Below are 27,109 nucleotides of genomic sequence, written 5' to 3' on the forward strand. Positions count from 1 at the left end.
ATCAAAATTCTATTTTATCATCAGCATCACATAAAAATTATAAGAAAAAAAGTCAATTAAATTGTGGCAATAAAATATTCATATTATAAGAGGGAACTCAGATATCAAAAAACCTAAAGAATAAGCTCATTTCAACAAGTTGCATCACTCAATGTTTATAATTTTTAAATTCATTAAGTACTTCAAATGTTAATTGAAGAAAATTTAATCTGAAAATTGTTATACATTTAACTTTAAGTTATTCTTAAAACTTTTAAACTTAGATAACTTTGTTCCCTTTTGGTAATTTTCTTTATAGTTAAGGATACTATTTCCCAATTTGCACTATCAAATTACGATCCAAAAAGTATTTTAAAAGGAAAGAAATAACTTTTTAAAAAGGTCATCTAAATCAAATTTTATTACTCAAAGTTAAAGCATAATCTTTTGGATACCTTGTTAATAATTTTATAATATTTTTTCATTTTAACAACAGAACTATTATGGAATAGTCTTATCAGAAGTAGGAAATGCATTTTAGTAAATTATTCTTGAGAGTGCTATGGCAAAGAAAACGTACAAACACAAGCACACATATACACATATGTATTAATATAGTTGTACTATATTTGCAATAATGTAGTATAGTAGCATCAGATACGCACAGATGACAGGGGGTGTGTGTGTGTGTGTGAGAGAGAGAGAGAGAGAGAGAGAGAGAGAGAAAGAGAAGAGAGAGGTGTCAAATAACCAGCTTTCACATCACTAAAATGTAAAGCTGAAGAATGGCTTTTCCTTATAATTTAAAGTGTAAAATTCTCCTGAAGGATATTAAAAAATTATTCCACCTTCTGAAGTCCTTTTAGGTCAGGATTTTTGAGACATTTTAGTAAGGTAATAATTCTATATATCTACCAAAATATTCTACTTTTAAAAAAGAACTTAGAAAATATAAAGGGTAAAAAAAAATCCTTTCTGTCTTATTTCCACAGTCTGAAATGCAGGCCTGGTTTATTTCCTACATTATAATGAACACCTCCTATTTTATTTAAGAGGGGAGCACACATTTCTTATATAATTTTGCCAAGCTTTCAGGAAATAAGCTCTTAATATCATGACATATGATCTGTGGCATTTCTTTTAGGAAAGCTTATTCTCACAGGACAACAGACCTGTTTTAAAGATAACTTTATGTATTACAGCTAATATATCATCAAAGAGCCATAAAGCTGAGAAGATGAGAGAAAATGAACATCTTCTTTTGAAGGCACTCTTGAGTATTCATGTAAAGTGGTTTAAGTGTATTTTGTTAATCACTGAATGTCACCAAGACTTTTCCAAGACAGTTCATTTATATATTACCAAATTATCATTATAATTTTCTGTATTTCTTTCTTCTATATAATCAAGTAATTACTGATATCTTAAGATTCCACAAGACAAATTTCTGGTTCATTAAAAAGGTGCTAAACCAAAGTAAAACGTTGTCTAGGGGAATTAGTTAAATCAGCTTAGCAACTGTTCTTTATATCATTGCCTATTTCATTTATGTCTCTTTCTTTCAGTTTCTGAGTCTCTCCCTCACTCCCTCCCTCCCTCTACTTACCACTTGGATGGAATTTATTTTCAGTGTAATTCATATGTTAACGTGTAATTTCTCCCCCATAATGTTATTTCATTGCTTGAATTCAAAACCTACTCACCACACTTCTGAAACTGACCCCAGGCATGGCTCCTACTTGTAACACTTTATAATGTTGCATTAAGTCAAATATGATATTTTCCAAATAAAGCATGCTAGTATGTATTGGATATCATTAATGCCAGGCTTTTTCATCTTCGTTATTGTCGTCTTCATCATTATGATCAATCAACGACCATTCCTTCAGCACCTCCATTTTTCAAGCCCTGTGTTAAGTGTTTCACAAGTGGTATAAATGCTACTTTATTCAATTCACAAAACAATTCTAAGAAAGCATAATATGACTTGAATTCTGCTGATGGGGAAAATGAGTATCAAACAGGTTAACTAATCTAATTAATTAGTCCCCAAATTATGTGACGGGTTAATATTTGAATATGTATTTGCATGTCTTCAAAATTCAGATTTCCCACTATTCCATTCTGAAACAAGACATTTAGAAAGTCCATTTAAACAACAAGGAACTACTGTATAGCACAGGGAACCATACTCAATATCTTGTAATAACCTATAATGGAAAAGAATCTGAATAAGAATATATATATATATATATATATATATATATAGTATGTATATATATATATATATATATATATAACTGAATCACTTCATTGTACACTTGAGACTAATAAAACATTGTAAATTAACTATACCTCAATTAAAAAAAGAAAGAGTACAAGCTAAAAAATTAAAAAATAAAAATATGCTTTTTAAATGTTTTCATCAATTATATCTATTAATTGAAACATTTTACTTCTACCAATGGCTAATTTATAACCCAAATACACCATGATACTTCAAGAGGGAAAAGAAAAGAACATTTCTTTTCTCTGACTCCCAAAGCAATATCATCCATACATATGTTCTAAAATTTGATAAAATATCAACTTGTAATTTTTTCTAGTATCCCGAATAACTCAGTAAGACTGGAACTTCAGAGTACGTAAATGTGACCCAGCAGGGAATTGCTAACATGTTAGTAGGTAAACTCTTGAGTGCTAGCATGACTCTTTCCCTATAGAAGAAGCCAGCAGTAACTCTGGGCTAGTCTGAACTTTCTCTGTTGGCTTGTGTTGAAAACTCACTTTGGTTAAGTCTCTGTAGTTAGAAGCTGGGTAACATTGGAAAGCTGCAAACACCTATTTAGTTGTATGTCTCTGCACTTGCCTAGCTCACACTTAGGTAACCGACTAGATTTTAAATATTTCAGAGGATAGACCAGATGGTTTTCATCTTTCTTTTTTCCTTCTTCCTCTCTTCCTTCCTTTACTTCTTTATTTCTGACTTTCTTTCTTCCACTTATCTTTTAATGTCATTTTCTTTATCTAGTCCATCTGTCCTCCCCTCTAGTCAAGCTCAATACATATATTAAGACAAAACTTAGCACACATTTATTTCTTAACAGATTAATTGAATTCAACATAAGTAGCAGTAGAGCCTAGCTAAAGTTTATATTTGGTCCACCTTACAATGGATCATTTTGATATGTGCTAATCAATAAGCCAAATTTATTTTCAAATTAAATGTCCAAATTCAATCCATTCAGAACCCTAAATCATGACCTGTACAATGTCTGACACATAGTATGGTCTAAAGATTATTTATTGAAAGTGGAGAAACGAATGAAGAAATGAATGTTTTGAACCTTGCTCATTTAACCATGTATTTAGTTTTCACTGTGCATGCAACATATATAAGCACAATGCTGGTTTTGAAAGTAAAAATCCTCATTTGTACTATAGCCATCAATATTAATATTTTGTTTCAGTGACTGTTGAGCCAGAAAAGGGAAAGTGCATATTTACCTTAAAGAGAGGAGAAGATGAGGAAGATCCCGCTGAAGCATAATAGAAAAGAATAAGCAAAATATGTAAGGAACCATAAGAAACCTTAAGTATATGAGGAAATAAATTCAAAATATCAGTTAAGTATTAAGAGTGGGTTTCCATTTGATATTTCTATTTTGATTGTAACGGATTAAATATTCTTTAATAAAGAATAACCTAAAGCAGACAATGTCTGTAATAAAAGATTAGTTCCCTAAATAAAAACAAGAAGAGTAGAAGTGAGAAAAGCCTGAAAGCAGTGTTACCTGTCAGTAAGTTATGGGAATTCATCCACTGGTGATGATGAGATTCTGACATAGAATTGATTATATATAATGAAAGACATGAGTGAACCCAAAGCTAGTTTGACAGCATTGTCAAATTTAATTTGGTTTTTACTCCTTTTCATATTTTTCCTTTTTCTTATCTTGTCTAACATAATAACCTTTGTTTCTGCATAGTTGCATTGCAAGAAGAAGAAATGTGTATCACTTCTCATAGCATATATACATTCAAAGAATGTACTTTTGTTGGGTTTTTTTTTTTCATCATTTATAGACTAAGAAATTTTATGTCATTACACAAGATTTAAATTATTGTGTTAAGACAGTGGAAGTGTTTAAGAAAGATAAAAATCTGCCTTCTCTGTCTATATTTCAAATAACTATTGTCCAATAGAAGTTCTATCTTCTCTACTTCCTAAGGGTTTAGCTCATATGATGGATCAATAAAGCTATCTTTAGAAATTCCTATCAACATATGAAATGATTACGATGAAAACTCCCTATTGTTGATAATGTGCCAACAAAAGTGTCAATGGGATAAGGATACAAAAAGATTATAGTGTTAGCAAAGAATAGCGCAAAAAGACTGTTATAATAATGGAATCCTTAACTTATACTCAGCCTCAGGATATATGGATTAGTGATGAACACTGCTGATCATACCAAAATGAACACAGTTTTCCTGAAGAGCATCATTTGTATCTGAAAATGAGAAAAATCTTATTTCTGATAAGTCAAGAACTTACAACATAGGCTGAAATTGAAGAGTATGTGGGCTGGGCTGCCATCATGTCTCCTTCCCTTCTTACTTGCCTTCTGACGTGCTTTTCTTATATTGATATCCTAGACCGTGTTGGTTCTACCAACACTGCTATTTCATTTAAACAGAGGATTACATTCTTTACTCACATGGGTGATTTACAAAAATGCATATAAATATAAGATGAATATGTAAGAGGCTGTTCTCTGAGAATTAAAATGAAATGAATCAGAAGTGCAAACATTTACATTACTTAAGCCACACTTTTCTAGACTCTAACACTGCCTTACCTTGGTAAGCAATATGGTGCACAACAGAAAAGATATCATTTGATCTTGGAAACAAGCATATAGGAACATAGCATGGATTAAAAGGCCAGAAATATCTGCATAACTGTGTGGCATGGGGGGAGAGTCAAGTCTCCATTTTTCAATGATATATGCTTTATTGGCTTGGCTAGTTGTCATCTTTCTTTCCTATTGATTCCATCTCCCACCTTTACATCTCGCCCCACCTCCCCAGTAGGTAAGCAGATAAGTAGGTAGTAGACAGATAGATGATAGATAGGCAGACAGGCCAATAGATAGACAGGTAAAGACATCCATGAATATGATGATGATGGAACAGGGGAAAGTTTTCTTTTTTCTGTTTTACACATGGGAGCAGAAAAAGTAATCAATTTCACTTAATCTCCTTTAAAGGCAGAGAGATTTCATAGCTCAGAGCTAACAAACATCATTATTGAACAGAAGGAAATGGTGTCTTCAGAGTTCAGTGAGGGAAGAATAACCGCAGGATGGGAGAAGATAAGGTGAAAGATGACTACATTTTAAAAATCTACTTCATGATTTCTGCATTTAACAGACTTGCCTGCTTAGGAGATAACTAAACTGGCACCACATAGATGCCATAGGCTTTCATAAGTGATTAACTTTAGATTTTGGTAGAAATGCAGATCAGAACTATATAATCATAAGCCTTATTTCAGGGTGACATCTAATAACATGTGACTCATAGAGGGTCCTGCAAGTTTCACCTTAAATGTTTTCTCCATTGAGTGATTTTTCCTGATTCATAGACTATATTATTTCTCCCGTTTTTATTTCCTATAATACTAGGTATATTTCTTAAGTATATTTCCATATTAGAATATTATCATGTTTATGCGGTCATTTAATGCATATCTTTAATAATAAAGTCTAAAAACTCTTAGAACAAAGACATTTATTTTTACTTCCCTGCAGTGTTCCAGTACATAGTAGAAATCCTGGTACATAGTAGGTTCTCAACTAATAGTTAATGATCCAACACAATGATACAACTCAATTCATCCTTAATCAAAAATACATGTCAGCTATCACTTGGAAACAAGAAGCCTAGCTACTGAACACTTTCCTTCTCCCCAGTATCTGTTACAATGCCTTTGATTCACCATTTTCCTCAAAAATTAATGATGTCTCTGTTGCCTCAATTCTCTTTATAATTTCTCTATTATCTCTACAAACATTTATCAATTTAGGGTTGCTTCTGCTTCAAAACTAGAGACATTTGTTTACAGTTAATTAATTTTTAGACTTTCAAAACCTTTTGGAAGTTAGGATTCTACCAACCTATTTTTGCAGAGCATTTTTATGACACTTGTATTTAATCTATTGTTGGTTTTCGATCATCTGTATTATCAAATCCAATTATCAGTGATGGGATTTGGGGAGAGTTGTTTCCTCTGGGCATAATGTTAGTGGAGAATAAAATCTTTCCAATCATTCTACAATAAAAATTCATAGGCTAAACTAAAAAATTTAAGGGAGATAAATGCAGCTACCAAGGTTTCCTTTCTGTTCACTCAGTATTAGGAGGGAGAGAAGAGGATGTAACGCTGGGAGAACAGCAAAAAACTTCAGAAACTATAACTTATTAATCAGAGTCTTAAGTATTTACCAGATACAAAGCACTGCTTCTCCCCTCCTGGCATTCAAATCCTCACCATTTCCTTTTTCAAGCCTCGGCTAAGTTTACTATATGCCAAGACAGTGAAACTCTTGAAGATTAAAAAAAAAAAAAAAAAAAAAAAAAAAAAACTACTATTGTCAACTCTTTCAGTTCTCAAAGAATAAAGAGAGCCTCTGGCTATAAAAAGGTGGTACTATTTGAAGAACATAAAGAAAAGAAAAAGAAGGCACGAAAGCATCTTTTAAAGTAACAAGATTAGACCCAAGATGGAGTCACTCACGCTAAGCAAAACGAAATTTAAGAGTTTCTTTGTCCCACTCTTCCAGAAAAGGAAGGCCAAAGGCAACCCATCAGCTCTTGTCTGCTCAGCACAGGTTAGCTCCCCCAGCTCCAATACACTCCTCCAATATAAGGAAAGTAACCCTGCTCTAACCAATTAGCAAATGTATAACTTCCTTTTTCCTACTCACTTTGGTCTATAAAAATCTCTCCTTGGGCTTCCCTGGTGGCGCAGTGATTGGGAGTCTGCCTGCCAATGCAGGGGACACGGGTTCGAGCTCTGGTCTGGGAGGATCCCACATGCCGCGGAGCAACTGGGCCCGTGAGCCACAACTACTGAGCCTGAGCGTCTGGAGCCTGTGCTCCGCAACGGGAGAGGCCGCGGCAGTAAGAGGCCCGCGCACCGCGATGAAGAGTGGCCCCCGCTCGCCGCAACTGGAGAGAGCCCTCGCACAGAAACGAGGACCCAACACAGCCAAAAATAAATAAATAAATTAATTAATTAAAAAAAAAAAAATCTCTCCTTGTATGGCTCTTTCAAACTCCTTTCTATTTTCTAGACTGGATGCTTCTTGATTCATGAACTGCTAAGTAAAAGCCTACTAGATCAGCAAATTATGTGTAGAAATTGTTCTTTTAACAAATCTCAGCAGTTCCAAAGCCAGATCACCTGGAGAATAAGAAATCTATTCTTTGCCTTTAAGAATAAAACAAATGTAATAAGCTGGAGAGAAATGCTAGTGGTCCACATAAGCATTAGTCTTTCTACTCCTATCTTGCACTCTATGAGAGGGAGGGAAAAAAGTAAGGTCATCAAGTAATCTATCAATATATCCAGGCATGCTGACCACAGGATCACTTCAGGCTTCTGTGATCCTCCACCAAAGGCCCTGTCCACATCTATCCATCTTTGGGATCCAATAGCGGGAAGCTGCTTCTTCCCTGATTCCTTCTGGCCCAGAGTAAGAACAGCACCAAGAAATGGATTATCTTTTTCTTTCCCCCGCCTACATCCATCCTTTTGTAAATAGTACTGTAACTATATTGTCTTCAAATGATCCATAGCCTTGTGCCAAGAGCGTAAAATGGAAATATGGGGCAAATATTTCCAGGACACTCACCCAAGCTTTAATAAAAGCAATGCCATTCTCATCTGTTTTTCATCTTGGGTTTATGAGGAATACAAAGACTAATTTTAATAAAATGAGGAGTATTGGTCTATAGCGAATATTTAGCTAGCAGTCACATATAAATCCTAAGACTGTCTGTAATGTACATACCTGCAAGTGTATTTTCCCTAACTATCCTGTGAGCTACTTGAGGCTAGGTATCAAATTTTTGATACAATGCAGCTCAAATATTTGTTCCATGAATGCATAAAAGAAAGAATGAATCAATGGATATATTGCCTAAAAGTTAATGTTTCCAAGCAAAAGATTTTTTAAAAGGCAAAGGATTTGATTTTTTAGGGTTAACAGAATGTAAAAGAGTTTGCTGATTATACGTTTTCACTCAAATCTTGAGTTAGCATGAGTTTTGTCCTGTTTAAACAAAATTTCTGTATTTCAACATCTAGGGAAAGCTATTAATTTATTTTACTTTCCCTTTTCCTTTGCCCTGCTTTACCTATTAAACCAAGACCACACCTACATGAGAGAAGAGGGACAACCTATTTTGGAATCAGCATTTGCATTGACTGTTTGTAATGAATATCCTGGTCAAGTCCAGAATTAAGGTCTGAGCAAGGGTACCATAATGACGCTTCTCTATTCCATTCCTAGATTGCAATGTTATTGATGCCCCTTATATATCATGAAACACCAACTGTGATTAAAGAACACTTTAATCAGAGTAACATTTCATTAAAAAGGAAAAAAAAAAAAAAAAACACATACAAAAATATATTACCAACTTTAGGGATGAAGTAAATTCTTTTGTGTTTGTGGGCTCAAATCTCTTTAATTAACTTTATTTTTTAAAAATTATGTTCTTTATTTTTACTTTTCTTTCCTTATTAAATCATATTTGAATGGATTTTACAAAAATTAAAATTCTACTTTTCCTAGACTGTTAGCCCCTTGAGGGGGCTGACACACGACTATACAACCAGCAAAGCACCATGCAGAGAGTTAAATTTTAAAAATCTTGACTTTAGATAAACTGTTGGTTGTCTTTAGGAGTCCAAAGAAATTGGAGAAAAGCTATTGCATTTTAATAACCGCTGCCTCTAATCCATCCCAGTAGTGGAATGGAGATTCTCAGAAAAAGGAAGAGATTGGGAAAAGGAGCCTACTTTTGATAAGAGGAAATGATTCTCATAGGGTGGAAATCTATCTCGAGCACTTAAGCAATGCTATAATAAGCTCTTTGATTGGAGATGATGGAGGTACAAAAATAGCAGGACTTTGAGCAGTAAATGAAGCTAGAGAGACTTGACTAAATGCCACAGCCCCAGAGCAAAGCATATGTCTCAGGATGACTTATTAAAGAACATAGTTACCAAAGCTGCAAATAAAATTGGGATTTGGAACAAGTTGGTTATAATGTTATAATGATAACTGTACTAAGTGATAATATTTGGTGTTTTTAAAATAATTTTATGATCAGTTAACCAATATTTATTGCTGAGGTACCAGGTATAATTTTCTTTTAATTAAAGAAAATGTCTGTGCATTGCTTTTGTCTAACACCTAATTAAGAAAAGCAGTTGGCTTAAACTGTGAGTTCAGTTTGTGCCTATGATTCTTTTTCAAAGTTTGTGCCTATTAAATGCCTTATTATGCTTTGATCTTACAACGCTTTAAAAATCTCATTATGTATTAAATGGTAGAAATTTTCTTCAAAGTTTTACCTCTTCACTAAAATGGTAGCAGTAATTTCATAGTTATAGAGGTATCTGCTGAGTCAATGGAAATAATTCATTTTATATATAATGACTAAAAATACTTATAGCTATTAAATACTTAGAAACATAACTATTTTTATAATATTTGAAGAATACAATCAAGAGGCATTTGTTATATATTCAGTATGTTACATTTGGGAAGAAAAGATAAAAAACATAGAATATACATAATATTAAAAATGAATATATGAATTTTCAGACATAGTAAGTAGAGCTAGTTCAAAAATATCTTACAATTGCCTTTGAAACTGTCTTAGTCAACATATTGCTCTTTGGTACATACAAAATATGAGAATTACTCATTCTGAATGATAAAGGAACCTTCAATTAGAAAGGGTAAAAAATGTAATTGCAGAAGGTTCATGATGGCAACATGACTGTTAGTGGTATAAGGCTTAAATCTGCTAACTAATATATATATATATATATATATATATATTTTAATTAATTTATTTATTTTTGGCTCTGTTGGGTCTTCGTTTCTGTGCGAGGGCTTTCTCTAGTTGCGGCGAGCGGGGGCCACTCTTCATCGCGGTGCGCGGGCTTCTCACTATCGCGGCCTCTCTTGTTGCGGAGCGCAGGCTCCAGACGCGCAGGCTCAGTAGTTGTGGCTCACGGGCCTAGTCGCTCCGCGGCATGTGGGATCTTCCGAGACCAGGGCTCGAACCTGTGTCCCCTACATTGGCAGGCAGATTCTCAACCACTGCGCCACCTGGGAAACCCTGCTAACTGCTATTTTAAAGGGATTTATGTTCTTTTGCTACTGTGATCTATGCAGTATTTTTTTCCTTCCTTTGCATGACTTCATTATTCCTCCAACATATAATCACGGTGGCTTTTCTTTCTCTGAGCTCCTGAGTGGCTGCAAGGCATAAATGTGTCTAAAGCAAATGTGATGAAGCCCCCTCGCAGGCATCCGAGCTCTCACTCTGAGCAGCGCTGGAATGCAAGCTTGCCTCCCGTGAGCCTTAAGGCCACAAATTACTCATTTGGAACTAAAACAATGATGCTGTTTTCTTTTGAAAACAAGATAAATATTACAACTCTAAACTGCACGAAACTACTTGAAAAGCATTATTTCCTAGTCACTTCCATGTTTTTATTACTCTGCGATCTACTTCTGAACAAACATTTTAGTTATAGTGTCTGTGATTGGATCCACAAAGATTCGTGGTCAGAACGCTAGGATTTCTAGCATCTGATCTAGAAAAGGCCTTCTCAGAGTACAGATCTCAGAGGCCAGGGGTGGTTCAGTAGTAACAACAACAAAAATGGGAGGATCTAAAGGCGATGTTTATTTATTAATATTACCTCATTTTCTTTTTCCAAATAAAAACCATTAGAAAACTACCATTTTTTACCTCCATTATTCTTTAAAATGAAAAGACAATATCAACATATAAATTTAGAGAGAAAATATTCTTAATTATTCTTATTAGAACGGATTTAGCTTATGAAAACTTGCTTCATTGTTTTTGTGTTTAGATTTAATATCTTATCTCTGTCAGGGGAAATCTTCATCTTCAATCTAGTTGGTGTCAGTCAGGAGCGGAAGACTAGGAAAAATAATCAGGCTTTTCTGAGATTGCAGAGGCATCATGTTCCTGTTGCAAGTTCCTGAAATCTTTAACGGAATTGAAAAATCACCTGATATAACAGCCAGAAAGAAGTATTTTCAGTAAAAGAGATACCTCTGTGTTAAGGAGAGATTAACTATTTTTGTCATATTTGAAGAATACCATCAAGATACATTTGTTAAATTTGTATTTTGAAGGAAAGTGAAAAACATAGAAGAGACACAGTGATTAAAGAATAAATATATGAGCGATGCTGGACACATCTAGGCAGTAAGTGGGGAAAGTCCTGCTATCATGATAATTAGACTAAGAGAACAGGTAAGTGCAGCGTGGTTTGGTGAAGGGGCTGATAGAGCAGGTGCAATGGATTTATTACAGGAGCCTGTATGCTACAGAGCTACTTAATTTAGGATCACAGAAGTGCTTCCTTCTAAGTTCCAAAGGAGGAATTGGTGTCGCCTTCCCCCCACATGGGAGGTAAAATGAATTCCAGAAAGAAGGGACATGAGCAAACCCCTGAAGCTATAAAAAAGTAAGGTAAACTTGAGGAAAGTAGATAAAGTGCTCCATAGTCTTCCCTAGAAATTAACCATTCTTATAACTGGAATTTGACCGATTAAATAGCAAGCTTGAAACGTCAGGCGGTCTACTCAAGTCAATGGCAGGTCAGACCAGCATCTATGTACTTGATTGCCTACGAAGCATCATTGAGATGCTTGACCATAGCAAGAAGGAGGATTTGTATTCTCCTCGGGGCACCCTCTATCTGATGACTTTTTGTGTATATGACAGCACATCCTAACCTTCCTGGCCTCTTTAGATACGTCTATAGATTACAGGATGCCCTTTCATGGGGAAGCAGGATATGAGTAAAGGTCAACATGGGATTACTTACTACATGAGAATAATATAGAAAAAATAAAAATGGCATTGATATAAATGATATAAATTCTCTAAAGGGATTAGATCAGCTATCTCCAATAGTGACAGGAAAAATAAGAGGCCAATTGCAAACATTCTCCGCAACTTGTAAAATTTTTGCCAGCTTGAAAATGTAAATGTAAAAGAAATAAGTAAATCATTTCAAACATTCACATTAAAATATTTGATAACACTTTTAAAGAACATTTGAATGTACTATTCTTATTATGCAGGGTATTTTTAATACCAAGTATCCCTATGAGTAAGTAGAGTTGTTATGAGTTTATGAATATGTGTACCTACCTATTGACTATTTATAGAAAATAATCCTATCAAAATTATGGATTTATGTTAGCAAAAGAATTCCCTTTTATATTTAATATAAAATAGAGATTCTTATGTATCTCCCTCTTGTTTTCACTGATTCATTTTATGGCTAAATCCTCAAAAGGGCAATGAATGACAACCTTGATTTTTAGTTTCAAATCTGTTAAATAAAACATCTGGCACCATGTGCAGGTACCGTGTTTTGGGAAATTTCTACTGTTTTAGTGGTCATTGACAGTACCAAGTAATGTGTTAAACCAAGCATATGGAGATTTTTTAAGTAGATTATATATTTTCCTCAGGATTTCTTTTTAAATATAGCCTGAGCTTTCCCTTAACTAATTACAGGGACTTAGCAAGTAATAACAGTATCAAAGAAAGTGACTAAAACATGGAAGAAGACAAAACAATTGCTGCTTTGCAATGTACCTTGCAGCTAATTACATTAGACTATTAAAACTTAATAATAGAATTTATGCCATCAGCATCTGTAGTCACATTATATCTGTAACAGTATAGGGTATCACATAACTGAGGTTCATGATAATGAGTCCAAGTCATCAAGAAAGCATTAAATTATATTCTGTTTCATCTACTGAAGAAGCAGGGAAGCACAGAGTACAAGTTATATGTATACATGTATATATATATATGCATTTTTAAGGCTAGTATTTTAGTACTTAGTCCTGTGCCATGAGATTGTATGTATTTTCTAAGTATTATGGATGGTTAAAGATATATTATGTTATTAAGCCTTCATGCTTAAACATACTTAGAAGTCTATTTGGTTAAACTTTGTGGTTAATAGTAGTTTGAAGGATATTTTCAATTTCTGTGAAATGTGTATAATTACCAGTGGAATTACTAACATATCAGAGTTTTTAAAAGTATGAATACCCTTAGTTATTATCTTGAATATTGAAAAGGTTCTCAATGCAGATAATAGCAGGTAAAACTGGATTTGTCCCTGCATTCAGCAATCATTTACTGAGCACCTTCTATGTGCCAGGAACTAAAGAAATAAGGTTTAAAAAGTAATGTTACAGACTTTGTCTTAGCTGCATAATGCTCCTGTCTCTGCAGTGGTGATGGGGAAGGTGCTAGCAGGAAACACACATTTACAATAGAATGTGAAAGGGCTTAGGAAAATCCATAAGGAATATGTGAAAACTGTAAGCTTTAAGTTTCCATGTCACTTTAAACTGTTTTGTTGTTGAATTAACATTGAAAAGAAATTAGATAACCTCCAGAATAGTAAACCCTTCTACACTTTTCCTCTCCTGTGGATTTGTCCTGCTCTAGAGCTCGTGAGCCACAACTACTGAGCCCATGGGCCACAATTACTGAAGCCTGCGCGCCTAGAGCCCAGGCTCCGCAACAAGAGAAGCCACCGCAATGAGAAGCCCGCGCACCGCAACGAAGAGTAGCCCCTGCTCGCCACAACTAGAGAAAACCTGCGCACAGCAAAGAAGACCCAACGCAGCCAAAAATAAATAAATAAATTTATTTTTTAAAACAAGGTTCAGAGGTACCAAGAATAATACGGAAATCTACTATATATATATACATACCTCTAAAGCTAAAATGTATATCCTTTTCTAACATTTCATGTAAGTTTGGCAATAATGTTATTTTTAAACAGTTTATCATATAAATTTTATGGTTGCAAAGACAATGAGGTGCCCCCAAGAAACATTTAAATGTTTTTCATTTGTTAATTTATTTTGTCACTACTAAATATTTTTGTATATTAAAAATGACAATCATTATGGCACAACATGCATCAGACAATTTCCCAATTATGAAAAAAGCAAATACGTGAGTCAGAAATAATTTAATACTTTAAGAACTGGGATTAATTTAGATGACATTTTCATATAGAACTTTTTCTGGTTCCATTTGTTAGAGTTTAATTTACTTGCAAGGATACTCATAACTGTGCTGCATCTCCAGTATTTAGTTTAAAGGTATTTTTTAGAATACTTATTATTGGAAAGATATTTGGTGATATTTCTTTTGGAGACATTTTTATGGAAATTATAGTTCTAAAACTGTTTTACATATATACATATAAGAAAACACTGAAATTTAATCATAGGTCAAATAACTTTTCATTTAATTGCTAATTAAAACTTGGAATGGAAGCTAAAAAGCTTCATTTTTTGCTACTTTCTAATAATTACCATCAATGTGATTATATTCTTGTTTAAAGCCTATCTAAATTAGCTCATTAGCCAGCATGGTTACTTACAAACCTCAAAGAGTGAAAAAAAAAATCAATTTCATCACATTTTTTTACTGATCTCAGGGACCATGGCAAGTAAATTCATCACCATCTGTGTCCATAGCCCTATACAGTATGGCATATGTGTCACACCAATTACTATGCAAATCCCCAAATCATCCCTGCCTTAATTCCACAGTGGCATTGAAATCTTATCTGGCTTAAATGATCACAAGGAAAAAGTTTATTCTTGAAATTAGTAATGCAGATTTTCCTCTAGCTGGAATTCATAGGCAGCTAATAGTCTCCTTTTTTAAAGTAGACACATTTTAAATACAACATAGTTAAATATATTCTCAAAATTAAGCAATAAAAATATAGAAAATTGCTTGGTGACCTAGTATATTAAATATGCAAAAAATGTTTAAAAATATTGTTATAGAAGTAGTTATGGCAGTAAGTTAAAAAATGGTACCGTGAAAATAATTTTGTCAATATTCTCTCAAAGTAGACTAGAATTTAATGGGGATTGTATTCAGTTTAATTTAAGATTGATAAGTGTATTAGTTAAAAATAAAGAGGATTTGATACTCTCTCTTTTTTAAAATATTGAGTGAAGGACGGCTCTCCTACTTAATTTCATTCACTCTTTTCATCTCATGCTCTTCTTGATTTTTGACTTCTTCCATACAAGCCATTTCCCAGTATCCATAGACTTCAACATGTTTCTTCAGCCTGTTATATTCTCAATCTATTATGTCCTTATCACAGAATTATTTTTCCTATGAGTTTAAAATTTTTTCTAAGCTGATTTGTGGTATTTTCCTGCTAACTCTAATTTTTCTTTAGATTATCTATGGCAGGTGCCTTTCTTTATTTTTTAAGTGTTGTACTAGGTGCTTTTTACATAAATAAGAAAGAGGCAGTTCCAATCAAGCCTTCATGACTAATCTTGTAGCGCAAATAGACAAATACTCCACTGTACCAGTGCTTCCATTTTATCTATGACATTTCTCTCATCATAACACCAAAATTGCTTCTCAACTGTTGTGATTCATTAATGCAGTCATTCAACAGTGAATGAGAACCAGTCTAGCCATTTAGAGTATAATGCTGAAGAAGAGAGACAAAATCCCTTCCCTCAGGAAGTTTACGTTCTAATGGTAAAGCTGACAGAACTGGACAATAAAAAAATAAATACAGATTTTCCTCAATTTACAAGAGAATTTTGTCCTGATAACACGTTGTAAGTTGAAAATATCTTAAGTAGAAAATGTATTAAATACGCCTAACTTACCAAACAACATAGCTTAGCCTAGCCTACCTTAAACACGCTCAGAACATTCACATTAGCCCACTGTTTGGCAAAATCATCTAACACAAAGCCTGTTTTAAAATAAAGTATTGAATATCTCATGTAACTTATTGAATACTGTACTGAAAGTGAAAAACAGAATGGTTGTCTGGGTACAGAATAGTTGTAAGTGTATTGGTTGTTTGCCCTCTTGACCCCGTGGTTGACTGGGATCTGAGGCTACCTTTGCCCAGCATCATGAGGGAGTATCTACCAGATGTCACTAACCCAGGAAAAGATCAACATTTAAAGTATGGTTTCTACTGAATGCGTATTGTTTCCACACCATAGTAAAGCCAAAAAAAGCATCAGGCAGAACCATCATAAGTTTAGGGATAATCTGTATATGGATTCCTGGACGGCCTTTTGTGAGGTAACAGTAAGCTCCATGAAGAAAAGTTAAGCAGGATAAGACTTTTGTGAGAGAGGCTCATTTAGATAATCAGGTAATTGAAGAAGGCCTCAATTACCACATGCAAAAGTCTGATTCCATTAACGGGTGACAATATTACAGACCATTATTTTTTCTTTGCCCCTCTAAATTTCGTTATTAAAAAATCAGAATCTTTTAATCAATTAGACACTCTTCAGGTTTTTTAAAATTCTCCAGGTTTCAAATTAAGGTGTATGTTGAATTTACACCATTATACTACAGCTTTTGGAATAAATTCCAACATCTTTACCAAGGACTCCAGTATCCAATGTTGTCCAACTTCCTCAATCCTTATTCCTTCCACTGCATACACATGCTTATCCGTATCAATTCCTTGACGTTCACACAGATATGTCATGTATGCCCAGCTTTCTTTCTCAAGACTTTTTCACTTGCTTTTTTTCTTTTTTTCTTTTCCTGGATGCCTTCTTCCAAATATTCGTATGGCTCTCCCCTAATATCCACTCCCATTTTCTTCAGTTCTTTGTGACTGCTATGTCATCATATTTAAAATAGCAGTACTGTCAAACTCTGTGCTCATATACTACTTTCTATATATTTTTTCACAACACTTACAGCTACCTGATATTTCACATCTATTATTACCTGTTCCATTAAAATACACCCTCTGCTGAGCCAGGAGCAGAGTCTTATTCATTGCTGTTTTCTCTGCCTAGCACATAGTGGTATGTAGTAAATATTTGCTTAATAAAGGAAATAATGAATAGATATTAAATGACTTTTGTAACCACTATCATTATTTCTTCTTCCTTCTGCTGTGGGCTTAGGTGCCCATTTAAATCTCCCTTTGTAACTGTCAACTCAGGCTGTCATAACGAATTATCATAGACAGAGTGGCTTAAATGACAAAAGTTTATCTTCTCACAGTTCTGGAGGCAGGAGGTCTGAGATCAGTGTGCCAGCATAGATGGTTGAGTTCTGGTGAGAGCTCTCCTCCTGCCTTGAAGACTGCCATCTTCTTGCTGTGTCCTCACCTGTTGAAGAGAGTGAGCTCTCTTGCATCTCTTCAATTTTAAGGGCACTAATTCTTCAATGGCCCCACTCTTATGACTTTATTTAACCTAAATTACCTCCTAATATACTCTGTTTCCAAATACAGTCATATTGAGGGTTAGGATGTCAACGTTTGAATATATGGGGAGACAAAGTTCAGTCCATAGCACCCTTCAATCTTCAAATTTCTTAGACTGAAAACACCTCCTACTATAATCCTTAGTAATCAAAAGATGTTCCTTCCAAATGGTAATTTAAAGCTGTTATACTGAAACACAATTTTTTTTAAAAATCAAAAAAAAAAAAAAATTACGTTATTCTTAACCAGTTAGTGGCAAATTTAACTGAATCTTGCCTAAATAAATAACTTCACAGACTTCTGTGGGGAAGAAAAACAAACAGGAAAGGGTCTCTTTTCAAAAATACAAGATAAAAAATTAAGATAACTGTTCTTTAGTAAACTGTAGATTTCATAGGTTTTCGACCCAACAATATTTTCATTATAATTATGGATAGGGGAAATCCAAAAAAAATTCAATTCTGTTAAATTATTAATCATTTATAGTGGTGAATGTCATACATATATATTCCTTCAAGTTCAGGTGGTAGAAACCTGTATTTTTAGTCACCGTTGTTTAACCTCACATTACCTCAGAAATGTCATTCCCTTGACACTTAATCATGTCAAAACAGTGAAATGTATGTCACATCTTCTGTGTGGCAAAGGTTTCTACAGGAACAACATGGAGTCATTGTGACATTTTTCTAATTATCAATAATTTCATTTCTGTGTAGGTAAAGGGCACTTGTTAAACATAAACATTCAGTTCATTTTTTGTATTCTAGATTGATTATGCAACTAGAAAAACATATGTTAAATTTTTTACATTTATTTCCTACTAATCTCTAAATTGCTTGTTCACTGTATCTGCATTTATTGTCATTAAAGACTGTGTGCATGTTGGAAGAGAAATAAACTGTAAACTCTGTGAGCACAGGAATTTTTACTTGTTCAAATTTTTATCTCCAGTGTAGACATGCAGTAGATGCTTAGTGAGCATTATTAAACAAATATGTAAATGGATATAACCAATCCCATCCCAATCTTTAAGCTTTCCTGCATATTTCATAACAGGAGTCTTCTAAGGCATATTCTCTTTACTATCTTATTTCAATAGCACTTAAATTTAAATACCAATATTAATTTGGGGAGAGAAATGGCAGAATTCTAAGTCAAGGTTAACTGAGTCAGTAAGATTGTGGTTGGAGAAGATTTGGAAGGGACAATATACACAGTTTTATCTATACTATGTACTTATTTATACTGTGGGGTTAGTAAAACATACTTTGTTTATTGACATGTATCAGGTTGGAAAATTTTGTTTTCAAATAACAGAAACTCAATCCAAACAGGCTGGAATATTTAAAGAAAAAATTTAGCAGAGACATCTGAATAGCTTAAATAAGGAATAATCCTATAGCACTGTTTACCTAATTCTGTTTATGTTTTGTTTCTAAAATACATAAACTAGATTCTCCTCATGATGATAAGATGATTTCCAACAGCTTCAAAGGGCTGCATTCTTCCTTGTTCACATTTAGGAGAAATATATGTTTCTTATGCAGAAGAATAAGGAATTTTTCTTACTCAGAAGCCCCCACCCAATATTTCCTAGGATGGACGTGCCTTTGTGTGTCACGTGATCTACAAACCATTCACAGGTTCATGGGAAGAAGCTGTTGCTGATTGCTTTAAGGCCCACACCTGGAGTTGTAAGGAATGGAGCAAGGCCCAGACTTGGAGTGAACCCTTGTTTGAAAAACCAGGGTGCTGTGGCCAAAGAAAAGGGATAATGAATGTGAAAGAGTAAAAGCAGAACATGCCAACCAATGCAGTTTGAGTGATATTCATGTCACTTAGAGCATTATAAAAGTGTAGGCTCAGGAATCAAATGACCTTAGCTCCTACAAAGAATTAGCAGTTTTTAAGTGTGAAATGTCTTTTTGCCTCACTTTTTACATTTGAAAATGAGGATGATGATAGGATCATAAGACATATAACAAAGTTTTATTGTGCATTTTAATTTAGTTAATAAATGCAAACTGCTTGGTAAATTGCCTGACACAAAACAAATGCATGATAAATGATCCTACTGATGATAATAATAATAACAACAATTGTTATTATCATTACATGTATATATGTTCTACAATGGGCATACATTACCTTTATAATTAGCAAAATAAACATAATACCCATCTCTAGAGTATTATTGTCAGGGTTGTATACAGTAATAACCAATGTGTTTATTTCCATTATAGCAGTTGTTTTATAGGGTTATAATCATTTGTTTAGATGACACTAGACACTTTATTAAAGTTCTTTGAAGACAATGACTCTATTGTATTTATCTTTATAACTCCAATGGCATCTACAATGTTTGTTATATAAGAGATCCCAGTCAAACGCTAATTGAAAATGTTGACTTAAAACAAATAGACTGCCAGTTATTTCTCCAGCAAAAATGGGTTTGTTTGGTATCAGCAGAGAATTGCAGTTTGGGTCTGCAACCAGGGTGAGCCACATGCAAGTCCCCAGCAAATATGGAGAGGAGAACTCTTAAAGAAGGGAAGAAGTTGGGAGGGCTATAGTAAACACAGAGTTCATGGCTCTTCAATGGCTGAGTTGTGACTGTGACTTCATTGGCTGAGCTCTTGACAGGCAAGAAGAGGAGTCTTCTTCCTGTTGGGCTCTGTTATCTCTTAGGGCATGAGAGCTCCCCCTTCTGGCCTCCCAACTCTATTTTAATTGAAATTTTTGTAGATTAATTTTCATAAAAACAAGAAAAGAGGGAAAGAGAAATAAAAGAAAGGGCAGAGGGAACAAGAGAGGAAGGATGTTGAAAGAGAAAAATGGGTTAAAGACATGAGGATGAAGATGATTAGCCTGAGGGAGCCAACTCTGAAAGGTCATGAAAGGTATCTGTATACATTTTCTGTGCTGTCACATGATTGCATGTCTTCTTTGTGTACTCAGAGACAGAACTTGTAAGGGACTATTAAGCAGAAATTTCAGGTAGGCAGTTATGTCAACATGAAAATAACAAACAAAACAAAACACCAACTACCTCAAAAAACAAAGTAACAAAGTAAGGCTTATCCAACAATAGAATGGGCAACTTGCTGCCAGACACTTACAGATCTGGTGAGTGCTTGGGAAAACTTTCATAAAGGAGTTTCATTCATTAGAAAATCCTTGTCTTACTGAGAATTGAGGTGCTCTTTGACTCTGAGATAAGACCTATAGCTTGTCATATTTGGACATTAAATATTGAACACTACTAATGTTTAAGTGCAATACACTCTATTTAGCACCAGTGCTTTTTTTCTGGTATTTGTACTCTGCTTCTTCACTACTCATCCTGCCATCACAGCTCAAGTGGAGAGAATTTAAAGCAGGTTTATGAATGTCAACACTGCATATTTGAATGCAATATAATTGCACTTTTAATTTTTATTTAATTAAAATTCTTTTTGAGTAAGAAAAAAATTTTAAATATAATACTTAAAAACCAAAACCAAATTCATTTTCTTCAGGACAAATCATTATTAGAATATTTTTTAAATACTAGAAGGGACTTATCACAAAATAAACTGCAAAAATGTAGAATACTTGCCATCTCAGTGTTTTTTTTTTTTTTAATAAAGGATAGCTGATCCAAGAATTCCGTACTCTCTCTCTGTATTTGAGGAACAAAGACTGTATTTCACATTTGCTCTACATGAGGCAATGAATAAAAGATCATAGATAAAAGAAAACCCGTAAATCATCATTTGCATTGTATTGATGTTTACTGAGGTATAAAATCCCCTAGAATTTAGATGTACTATCACATTGTTATGAAGAAGGTGTTCTCTGCAAATAACATGGGATTGAAAACATACATTTGTGTGTGAGGATTGATCCGAGATGAGTGCTATCAGAAATTCCAAAGAAAGAAAAATATCACTGTGTTCTGTTATACCATGAGAGATGTAGAATTTTCTATATTTCAAACTTTTGTTTTTAATCTTATTTTATTATTTTTTAAAAACGCATATACTAACAAATAATGGCTAATATCTAAGAATATTTTTAAAAAGTAAAATGTGAAATTAAAATAGGTAAAACTTCTTGATTTATTAAGAAATTAATGTATGAATTTAATATTTTTTTATTTTAATGAATTACAATTTAAAGAAATAAATTATTCCCCAATCTTTTCTCCAGATGTTGATGTTGAAACTTCAAAAGAAAATGATCAAAAATTAAATCAGAGTCAATGAATATAACAGTCAGTTAAAAGTGTATATTACCAATTTATAGGATTAGTATCTGCTTATACTTTTCTCCCAATCCAATGTAGTAAAGCAGCTTACAACTGATGCGTGATATTGCTACTTTGGTCTGTTTAACACTAAATTATAAAGCTTTATTGGAAGAAAAAAAAGCGATTGTTAAGATGAAGTTGAGAGTGTGGTAGTAGAAATTTTGAAGGCATAACTGTGAGTCTAATTATTAATTGAAGTTTTAGGGAATTGCCAGGCATGAGGATAATTTATATTGATTGGGAAGCTGTTGAAGCAAGGGAGAGTATATAGACAGAGACAAGAAAAATAATAAGAATAGGAGAGTAATTAAGGATTTCATAGAATCATAGAATTTTAGATTTGGGAGAGGTAATAGGGAAATGTTCTGCATTATTTTTATTATTATTAAGCTATTTATCAAAGTATAATCTGCTAAAAGTTACATATCATAATGATACAGTTTCATGAGCTTTTATAAATATATAAAACTGAGTTAATCGTCACTGGGATTAAAATAGAGAACAGCACAACATATCAGAATCATTCCTGTACCCATTTCAGTCACTAACTTTCCCTAAATGTAACACTTAGTCTGAATTCTATTACCTTAGACTATTTTACCCTGTTTTTAAATTTCATAATTTTATTTTACTCAGTAATATCTTTGAAACTTCTCCATGTTGTTTAACGTAGCATAATTCATTCCTTTTCATTGCTGTAAAATAATCTATTTTGAGACACTCTTCATTTTATGCACATTTTAGCCATTTTAAGTGTTTTTTTAAAATGTGGTTTCTGTTAGTATTTATTTATTTATTTATTTATTTATTTATTTATTTATTTGCGCTGGGTGTTAGTTGCAGCACATGGGATCTTTATTGCGGCATGCGGGCTCATTTACTTGCGGCATGCGGGATCTAGTTCCCTGACCAGGGATGGAACCTGGGCCCCCTGCATTGGGAGCTCAGAGTCTTAACCACTGGACCACCAGGGAAGTCCCTAGTCATCTGAAGTTTTAAACTGCTATATCTAGTACTGATATAAAGTTTCTTGTAAATCATACTACTGGACCTAAACACTTATCTGTCTTCAGTATACACCTAGCAGTGGAATTTACCAATTTGAGTAAGGGGCAGAGAAGTGAATTCTAATTCAAATTAAAACCTATAAACTGTCAGCTCTAATCACATTCTTTAAGAAGCAATTGAGTTAAGAAAAGAAAATATTTCCATTTAAATGTAAATTTATATTGGTTATTTTTAATTTTATTATACTTTTATTGAGAGTAAACCAAAATAGATTTACATTTTCAGGTGTTAATTTTTAGATAAAACTAGATATCATTATTGTAAGAATATCACTGCTTTATGACCTTATGAAATGAACTTTTTCATCAAGTTTCTTGATCTAAAAGTAAGTAACCTGTTTAAAGAATATAGAACTGGTAGATTTAAATAACATGCCTATGTTTATGGGATTTTTTTCAGTGCTTTTAATGGAGTATTATGAAATGTCAAAGTAAAACTATGTGTAATTTGCCATTAATTATTGAACTTATTTAATTGTCATGAATATGTACTTTATCTGAAGACCAATTAAATATGAACACAAAGAGGATAGTTAACCATTAATATTTATCTTTTTTTTTATCCTATCAGCCAGTTAGCAGTTCCTTTGGTTATACTGTAAAATACTATGAAATGATGATGTATTCCCTTATTTTCTGAATGTGATTATAAAGCAGATTGTAGTTGGACACATTTTAAAGCTTACAATTTATAATATATTATAAAACAGGCATCATTTATTATTCAAAAATTATCAGAATGGCATCTTACAGTAGATATTAAAAAGAGTGTTTGTCACCAATGTCCTTAAACTCAGAAATTAGAGTAGAATTTAATTACTGTTTACTCCAATTACTCAGAAGAATATGATAGAATGAAGATATCTTGATATCTATCAAAGGAAAATGACATTTAACATTCATTAGTATGGCTATTACAAAGAACACAGAAAATAACAGGTGTTGGTGAGGATGTGAAGAAAATTGAACCCTTGTGCATTGCTGGTGGGCATTTAAAATGGCGCAACCACAGGGACAAATGGTATAGTGATTCCTAAAATAATTAATCATGGAATTACCATCTGATCCAGCAATTTCACCTCTGGGTATATACCACTAACCACCGCCCCCCTCAATTGAAAGCAGCTCTTCAAATAGATATTTGTACACCCATGTTCATAGCAACATTATTCACAATATCCCCAAAATGGAAGTAGCCCAAGTGTTCATGGATGAGTTAATAGATAAAATGGGGTATACACATATAATTGAATAATATTGTCTTAAAAAGGAAGGAAAATTTGACACATGCTACAGAATAGATAAATCTTGAGGATACTTTACTAAGTGAAGTAAGTCACAAAAGGACAAATATTGTGTGATTCCATTTATATGAGGTTCCTAGAGCACTCAAATTCATTGAGACAGAAAGTAGAATTGTGGTCAGAAGAGGGGCTGGAAGAGGGAAGAATAGGGAGTTAGTGTTTAATTGGTACAGAGTATTGTCTGGGAAAGATGAAAACATTTTGGAGATGGATTGTGGTGATGGCTGTACAACAATGTGAAGTACTTGATGCCACAGAAATGAACACTTAAAAATGATTAAAGTGGTAACTTTTATGTTATGTATATTTTACCACAAGTTTTACAAGGAAAATAAGTTGTAGAAAGTGTCATTTCCATAGAAAATGAAATTATCTATCAATACATTTAATTATGATTAGGTAAGAAAATAATTTTAAATGTTTTCATTGTTGTTTAACTAAGATTTGACCCAATTACTCATATTAAATGAAAGTTACTTGTATTAAATGCAAAAAGTAAAAAATTCTAAGAAGGAACCAGAGCAAAGGAATTCAGTCAAGAAACTCCAATAACCAGGTCTAATGTGGAAGAAGATGATCGTATCCAGGTATGGGATGGAAAATACATGCCATGTACATCCCTCACTGATGACATCTCCAGGGCTGAGGGTGTTTGTCTCTTTAACTGATTGTTAAATCCTGTTGCCTGGGTTCATAAGTAGCCCCAGGGGACCACTTGGTAATCTACTGAGCATGGAATTTGAGTAGAAACCTGGATGCTACCAATTTACGTAAGCCATAGATGTTCTGTATGTTCTTCAGGCAGTACTCCATAAATGTCATTTTTCTTTACTGATCTTGTATATGTAATGAGAAGAAGTGACAAATACCTACAGTGCAGGTATTCTAGACTGCTTTTTAGTAAGGATTCAGTCTTATCATTCTTCTTTGTGGATGGAAATAACTTTCTCTTTTTAAAATGTGGCAGTCTAAGTGACAAGACATATGTTTAGTATAAAGCCACTCTAACATTGCTCTCAGGTGTAATAGAAAGTACTTTCAATACAATATCTTAAAATCTTATGATTTTTTTTTTATTTGGTGGGGAGGAGTGGGAGGCATTGGCTGACAAATTATAAAAGTCATATGTAAATACAAAATGCAAAAATCAATCAAGAGTGACCAAGGGAATTTTAAAGAATAAAAAGAAGAAAGCTAGAAGAATCATATTCTAGATATGAAGACCAATGATAAAACTATATTAATTAGGTCAGTATTGATAAAAGAATTTAAAAATTGATCAATGGAACAGCATGGATACTCTAGTACTCATATGTCAATGGTTATTTAATTTATGATAAAAATGACGCTGAAAAATAATGAGAAAGGATGGTATTTTCAAGAAATGGTGCTGGGTCAATTGACTACCCACATGGAAAAAATTTAATCTTGACCTCTACCTCAAAATCAACACAAAAATAATTTCCAGATGGATTGTAGATCTAAATTAGAAAATTAAAATATAAAGCTCTTCGTAAAAAATATAAGATAATATCAGCCACAACTTGAAGTGGGCAAATATCTTTCAAACTGAACACTAGGCACAGAGGAAAAAAAAATGATAAAGAACTACTCTATTCATTAAAAACTAATCTATAGATTAAGAACTACTCAACTCAAAAGTCATCATTAAGGAAGTGAAAAGTCAGTTAAGAGTGGGAGAAAATATTTGTTATACATGAATCTGACAAAAAATACATTCAGAATACTGTATATAAAGGGATCATAAAATTCAGTAAGGAAAAGACAGACAATTCAATATAAAAATATGCAAGAGTTGAATATACATCTCACAAAATAAGATATTTAAATAAGCAATGAATATATTATTCATTAAGAAACTTCATTATTCATTAGGAAAATGCAAGGCCACGACTAGGCTGTGGCCTAGAGCACCTAATTTAAGGCAGCACTCACTTTCAGAGTCAAGCAAATGTCAAGTATAAATTGATACAGCCACTTTTGAAACTATTTTTTGTATCTACTCTTGCATATCCTTTGAGTAGACAATTCTCCTTAGATACACACCTAACAAAAATAGAAGTACTCTATTCACAAACACAAGTACATGAATATTTATAGGAACATTATTTGTAATAACAAGGACACTCCAAGCTGCTATCAACAGAAAAATGGATGAGGAAATTATAGTATAGTAATAAAAAGGAATCCTATACAGTAGTGAGAATTTTGAACTACAACTATGCACAGCAAACATAAATAAATCTTATAATATAGAGTGATGAAAGACAGACGCAAAGAAATATGTACTGTGTTATTATATTTATATTTATATTATATAAATATTTATAATATTTATATAATATAATATATTTATATACTACAACTATACACAGCAAACATGAATAAATCTTATAATATAGAGTGATGAAATACAGACACAAAGAAATATGTACTGTGTTATTATATTTATATTTATATTATATAAATATTTATAATATTTATATAACATAATATATTTATATACTACAACTATACACAGCAAACATGAATAAATCTTATAATATAGAGTGATGAAAGACAGACGCAAAGAAATATGTACTGTGTTATTATATTTATATTATATAAATATTTATAATATTTATATAATATAATATATTTATATACTACAACTATACACAGCAAACATGAATAAATCTTATAATATAGAGTGATGAAAGACAGACGCAAAAAAATATGTACTGTGTTATTATATTTATATTTATATTATATACATATTTATAATATTTATATAATATAATATATTTATATACTACAACTATACACAGCAAAC

Source organism: Balaenoptera ricei, chromosome 4, assembly GCF_028023285.1.
Source record: "Balaenoptera ricei isolate mBalRic1 chromosome 4, mBalRic1.hap2, whole genome shotgun sequence".
NCBI lineage: Eukaryota > Metazoa > Chordata > Mammalia > Artiodactyla > Balaenopteridae > Balaenoptera > Balaenoptera ricei.